We start from the raw sequence: 7704 nt of genomic DNA, 5'->3' as shown, positions 1-7704 counted from the left end.
TGCCCCAAAGTTTCTACCGAAGAGTCAAGACGAAAACGTGTGCCAACCCCTATGCATAGGTTCATGGGCGGAACCCGCAAGTTGATCACCAAAACATACATCAAGTGAATCAATAGAATAACCCATTGTCACCACGGTTATCCCACGCAAGACATACATCAAGTGTTCTGAAATCATTAAAGACTCAATCCGATAAGATAACTTCAAAGGGAAAACTCAATCCATTACAAGAGAGTAGAGGGGGAGAAACATCATAAGATCCAACTATAGTAGCAAAGCTCGCGATACATCAAGATCGTGCCAAATCAAGAACATGAGAGAGAGATCAAACACATAGCTACTGGTACATACCCTCAGCCCCGAGGGTCAACTACTCCCTCCTCGTCATGGAGAGCGCCGGGATGATAAAGATGGCCACCGGTGAGGGATCCCCCCTCCGGCAGGGTCCCGATTGGTTTTTGGTGGCTACAGAGGCTTGCGGCGGCGGAACTCCCGATCTATTTTGTTTCCTTATCGTTTTAGGGTATATGGAGATATATAGGCGAAAGAAGTCGGTAAGGGGAGCCACGAGGGGCCCACGAGGGTGGAGGGCGTGCCCAGGGGGTGGGCGCCCCCCTGCCTCGTGCCTTCCTCGTTGATCCCCTGACGTGCACTCCAAGTCTCCCAGATTGCTTTCTTTTCAAAAATAACTTTTCCGAAGGTTTCATTCCGTTTGGACTCCGTTTGATATTCCTTTTCTACGAAACACTGGAACAAGGGAAAAAACAGAAACTGGCACTGGGCTCTGGGTTAATAGGTTAGTCCCAAAAATAATATAAAAGTGTATAATATAGCCCATAAACATCCAAAACAGATAATATAATAGCATGAATACTTCATAAATTATAGATACGTTGGAGACGTATCAGCAGCAGGCCCTTCGCAACCTTTTACCTCAAGGGTAATGTCAACAGTAATAATTCATTCTCAAATATATTTGAATGGCCATATATGCTTAGATCTTTCCATCACATGATGCTTGCCAACTAAAGAGTAGGTTGGAATGAGAAGGAATACTACTGACTCTTGCATAAAAGTAAAAGATAGGCCCTTCGCAGAGGGAAGCAGGGATTTGCAGAGGTGCCAGAGCTCGAAGCAAAAATAGAGATGAAAATAATTTTGAGAGGTATGCTTTCATTGTCATCATAACGACCAAAGTTCCCAATATCTTCCATACTAGATACATCATAGGTGGTTCCCATGCAGAAAGGTAAAGATTTTACTCCCCCTCCACCAACGATCACACTCCACGGCTTGTCCGAAACAACGGGTGCTGTCCAACTTTCAACAATCCTGGGGGAGTTTTGTTTAAATTATTTGCGAATTTGTTTTTGATCTTTTGATCATAGGACTAGGCATCCCAGTTACCAGCCATTTTCTCGTGAATGATGAGCGGAGTCCACTCATCGTGAGAATAACCCACCTAACATGGAAGATACTGCTAGCCCCTAGTCGCTACATGAGCAATTCGGGCATACAAAACAGATTATTATTTGAAGGTTTAGAGTTTGGCACATGCAAATTTACTTGGAACGGCAGGTAAATACCGCATATAGGTAGATATGGTGGACACTCATGGAAGAAACTTGGTTCACGGAATTTGGATGCACAAGCAGTATTCCCACTTAGTACAGATATTTTGGCTAGCAAAGGATTCTAAATAGCAAGCACCACATGTTAGAGGATCCATAACAATATAACTTCTATACAAATATACCCAAGCATAACTCATTATGTTGTCTTCCTTGTCCAACTTCAACTAATTTGCTCAGTTACGACGGCACCCCCGACCCTGCTGAGTTCCTACAGTTCTATGAGCTGAGCATCGAGGCGGCCAACGGTGATGAGAAGGTTATGGCGAACTGGTTTCCCATGGCACTCAAAGACGGCGCGCGCTCGTGTCTCCTGAACCTCCCCGCGGGATCGATGTCCTCCTGGGACGAGATGCGAGAGCGTTACGTCGCCAACTTCCAGGGCACTCGCGACCGCCCGCCGGCTGCAGGTGACCTGCGACGCATCAAGCAGCAGCCAGGAGAGACCTTGCAGAAGTACATCCAGTGTTTGAACAGTGTCCGCCTCAAGATCCACAAGGTGTCGGACGAGGCCATCATCTCGGCGTTCACTGATGGCGTCTGCGATGCCAAGATGAAGGAGGAGCTCGCCATACACGAGGACCTGTGCATGGCTCTCCAGATGTTCAACATGGCAACCAAGTGCGCGAGAGCTGAGGAGGGACGCCTCTCCCTCCTCGAGCTCCCCGAGGCTGACCTAGAAGACAAGAAGACCAAGGCCAAGGACGTGAAGCACAAGGGGCCGGCCGTACACGCAGCCGAACCAGAAATGAAGCGAGGCTGTGACAACCCAGAGTCATGCAAGGGCAGCCGCCCGTTCTACGTCTTCCACAACGTGCACAGCCACAACACCAACGACTGTCAAGAGCTCAGGGCCATTCGCGATGGGTGCTTCGTTCGTCGCCCGGAGCTCAACGATCGAGGCTACGACCGCGGAGGAGGCCGAAGCAGAGGACGCTGGGACGGTCGCGACCCCCGCCAGGAATGGCACGACCAGCCTCGTGAGGACCGCTGGTAGGGCCAGCCTCGTGAGGGTGCCTGGAGATATTAGCCGCGCGAGGACCGTCCTCAGGGCAATGCTGGCCTTCCCCCGCTGCCGCCACCACCAAGAAGGAATGACGACCATCACCAAGACGAGGGGGCTGGGGGCTTCCAGGAGCCTCATGTCGTCGCTTGCATCCTAGGCGACACACAGGCCCCAGCCTCTCATCGCACCTTCAAGCAGTTCACGCATGAGGTACTAGAGCAACTGCCTAGCTCAAAAGATATAAGTGAAGCACATAGAGTATTCTAATAAATTCATGATTAATGTATGTCCCTCTCAAAAGGTGTGTACAACAAGCATGATTGTGGCAAACTAAAAAGCAAAGACTCATATCATACAAGACGCTCCAAGCAAAACACATATCATGTGGTGAATAAAAATATAGCCTCAAGTAAATTTAACGATGGATTGAAGACGAAAGAGGGGATGCCATCCGGGGCATCCCCAAGCTTAGATGCTTGATTGTCCTTGAATATTACCTTGGGGTGCCTTGGGCATCCCCAAGCTTAGCCTCTTTCCACTCCTTATTCCGTGGTCCATCAAATATTTACGCAAAACTTGAAAACTTCCCAACAGAAAACTCAACAGAAAACTCGTAAGATCTGTTTGTATCATAAAATAAATCACCACTTTAGGTACTGGTGTGAACTCTTTCTAAATTTAGATTGGTGTTATATTTAATGTATTCCAACTTCTCCATGGTTCATACCTCCCGATACTACCTATAGATTCATCAAAATAAGCAAACAACACATAGAAAACAAAATCTATCAAAAACAGAACTATCTGTAATAATCTGGAAACTTCGTATACTTCTGTAACTCCAAAAATTCTGAAAAATTAGGAAAACCTAGGAACTCTTTATACAAATCTTGCGTCAAAAATTCAGAATTTTATCACGCTTATTTGAATTTCATTCTGCTACTGGACGCAAAAGTTTTTGTTTTTCAGCAAGATCAAATCAACTATCACCATAGACCATCCCAAAGGTCTTACTTGGCTCAAACACAAATTAAAAAAACACTAAAACACAATTACTATAGAATTAATAATGTGTATTTATTCAAGAACAGTAGCAAAAACAAAAAACACAAAAATAAAATTGGGTTGCCCCCCAACAAGCTATTGTTTAATGCCCCTAGCTAAACATAATGCATAGATCTAGGTATTGTCATCTTTGCTGTTAAATCCATAATTAACCCTCATAATAGATTCATATGGTAACTTAATTTTATTTCTTGAAAGTGTTCCATGCCCTTAATGGAAATTGAAATCTAATGTTTCTTTCTTTCATATCAATAATTGCACCAATCGTTCTAAGGAAAGGTCTACCAAGTATAATAGGGCATGAAGGGTTGCAATCTATATCAAGCACAATAAAATCTATGGGCACATAATTCCTATTTGCAACAATAAGAACATCATTAATCCATCCCATAGGTTTCCAAATAATGGAAACCGCTAGATGCAAATTTAAAGAACAACCATCAATTTTATGGAAACCTAGCACATCACATAAAGTTTTTGGAATAATGGAAATGCTAGCACCCAAATCACACAAAGCATTACACTCATAATCTTTAATTTTAATCTTAATAGTAGGTTCCCATTCATCATAAAGCTTTCTAGGGATTGAAACTTCCAACTCAAGTTTTTCTTCGAACGATTTCATCATAACATCAGCAATATGTTTAGTAAAAGCCTTATTTTGATTATAAGCATGAGGTGAATTTAGCATGGATTGCAACAAAGAAATACAATCAATCAAAGAACAATTATCATAATTAAAGTCCTTGAAATCCAAAAGAGTGGGTTCATCACTACTTAAAGTTTTGACCTCGCCAATCCCACTTTTATCAATTTTTTCATTAAGATCTTCACCTTCCAAATTATTGGGACGCCTTCTAGCTAAAGTTGACTCATCTAGAGTCCCATCTTTATCAAGTTTTATATTAGCAAATAAAGATTCAATAGGAGTCACACCAATCACTTTAAGATCTTCATCATTATTATCTAAAGATTCTGGTTTAGCGGCCATCTTATTCACTAAAGTAGTTTGTTTATCGGAAATTTGGCCTACTAAACTTTCAATATGAGCAAATTGGGATTTAAGACCATATATTTCCTTAGTGACATCATCAAGCTCTTTATTGATATATTCCATCATAGTTTTTTGTTCTTTAAGTTCGTTCCTAAAGAAGCTATTATGCTCAAATTGTAGGGACATAAAACTTTTTGCATTGTTTTCAATTTCTTCCAACTTTCTATAGTAAGGATCAGGGCTCTTGGGTTGAGCCATAAGGTCAGGCAAGCGATCTAGCACACAAGCAAACAAAAAGCAAATGAAAAGACGAACGGAAAGAGGGCGAATAAAAAGGCAAATATTTTTGTGATTTTCTGAAAATGTTTTGGAAGTGGGGGAGAGGAAAACGAGAGGGAAATGGCAAATAATGTAAGTGCAAGGGATTAGAGTTTATGATAGGTACTTGGTAGGCTTGATGTAGAACCTCCCTGGCAACGGCGCCAGAAAAGAGTCTTGATGACCCACAAGTATAGGGGATCAATCGTAGTCCTTTCGATAAGTAAGAGTGTCAAACCCAACGAGGAGCAGAAGGAAATGACAAGCGGGTTTCAGCAAGGTATTTTCTGTAAGCGCTGAAATTATCGGTAACAGATAGTTTTGTGATAAGATAATTCGTAACGGGTAACAAGTAACAAGTGTAGCAAAAGTGCAGCAAGGTGGCCCAATCCTTTTTATAGCAAAGGATAAGCCTAGACGAACTCTTATATAAAGCAAAGCGCTCCCGAGGACACATGGGAATTACTGTCAAGTTAGTTTTCATCATGCTCATATGATTCGCGTTCATTACTTTGATAATTTGATATGTGGGTGGACCGGCGCTTGGGTGCTGTCCTTACTTGGACAAGCCTCCCACTTATGATTAACCCCTCTTGCAAGCATCCGTAATTATGAAAGAAGAATTAAGATAAATCTAACCATAGCCTGAAACATGTGGATCCAAATCAGCCTCTTATGAAGCAACACATAAACTAGGGTTTAAGCTTCTGTCTAGCAACCCATCATCTACTTATTACTTCCCAATGGCTTCCCCTAGGCCCAAATCATGGTGAAGTGTCATGTAGTCGATGTTCACATAACACCACTAGAGGAAAGACAACATACATCTCATCAAAATATCGAACGAATACCAAATTCACATGATTACTTATAACAAGACTTCTCTCATGTCCTCGTGAACAAACGTAACTACTCACAAACCATGTTCATGTTCAAGATCAGGGGGGTACTGAATATTATTAAGGATTTGAACATATGATCTTCAACCAAATAAACCAACTAGCATCAACTACAAGGAGTAATCAACACTACTAGCAACCCACAGGTACCAATATGAGGTTTTGGGACAAATATTGAATACTAGAGGAGATGGTGCTAGTGAAGATATTGATGAAGATTGACCCTCCCTCGATGAGAGGATTGTTGGTGATGACGATGGCTTCGATTTCCCCCTCCCAGAGGGAAGTTTCCCTGGCAGAACAGCTCCACTGGAGCCCTAGATTGCTTATGCCCAGGTTCCACCTCGAGATGGTGGTGCTTCGTACTGGAAGATTCCTTCTTATTTTTGCTAGGTCAAAACATTTCATATAGAAGAAGATGGGGCACCATACGATGGCTGGGGGGCCCACAAGCCCCGGGGGCACGCTGGGGGGGGGGGGGGTAGGGCGCGCCTCCCAGGCTTGTGGCCACATGGTGGGTCCCCTTCTGTTGTTTCTTCGCCCAATATTTTTTATACATTCCAAAATAATTCTCCGTAAAGTTTCAGGACATTTGGAGTTGTGCGGAATAGGTATATCAAATTTGCTCCTTCTCGGTCCAGAATTCCTGCTACCGGAATTCTCCCTCTTCATGTAAATCTTGTAAAATAAGAGAGAAAAGGCATAAGTATTGTACCATAATGTGAAATAACAGCCCATAATGCAATAAATATCAACATAAAAGCATGATGCAAAATGGACGTATCACGCAGCTAGTGCTCGAGCACTTCTTTGTGCTCAACACACTTCCAAGAGATGAACACACCCTCCAGCTCATCTGTTAGTGCACTGTGGCGTCGATTATGTCGATGCCCATGCTCCGGCCATTACGAAAGTGGACGCTGCCATCGTTTTAGGCCACCCAAGCAGCTGTTGTTTGCGCTGTTGGACGCGGACGAGCACCAACTCCACGTAGAGCCTCTCTGCCGTCATTTTGGTCGCCAGAGGGCAAATCCGAGCAACGCCGCCGCCTCTAGACGTCGCAGGTGACTAACCGCATGTGACAAAGATAGCGTGCATGCGAACAGAAAACACAAAAAATGAAAAGATCTTACCTTAATCTATCTTTTCTTCAACTACAACATCTGATGAATCGGCCTTCAAATAAATCAAAACCACGACCAAAGTGGATGTTTCACACTTTCACATATGCTAGCACAGAGAGAAGAACAGAGTACACACAACACAATCTAAAGAGTGGGAGCGAGTGTGCTGCTGCCAGAGAGGCACCTGCTAAAAATGATGCGGTGCGAGAGTGTTGGTACAAAACGACAAAACTCACCAACCAACAGCTGCAGGTGTTGTCTTGTCACACGCAACATGAACAGTAGCCGCCGCCACAGGAATGTCAGCAGGTACCACATGTCCTCCTCATTCCGTTACCAACCGCCGCCTAACTCAAAATCCTGTTATACATGGGATGTTGCCATGGGCTGAAGTAGGCGCCATGTGTCGGCTGCTGGACCTGCCGCCATGGTACTTTCGTCAATAGCGTTCGGCAGTTGGTATGATATGCCAAAAATTCAACACGGAGCGCTTCCGCACGCTAAAAAAGTGACACATCGGATCAAGCTAGTTGGTAAGGCCAACTCCTGCACGACCCCAAATGAATGTCAGTTTTGTCCGGATTTCGTCCGTTTGGGTAGGGCAATGGGGTGGCATCCGACATTTTTCATGGATGCGCCGGTCGTGCGCCCAATGCGCGGCCTGATA

The sequence above is a fragment of the Aegilops tauschii genome, chromosome 2 (assembly GCF_002575655.3).
Source record: "Aegilops tauschii subsp. strangulata cultivar AL8/78 chromosome 2, Aet v6.0, whole genome shotgun sequence".
NCBI classification, from domain to species: Eukaryota; Viridiplantae; Streptophyta; class Magnoliopsida; order Poales; family Poaceae; genus Aegilops; species Aegilops tauschii.
This window is presented reverse-complemented; position numbering follows the sequence as displayed.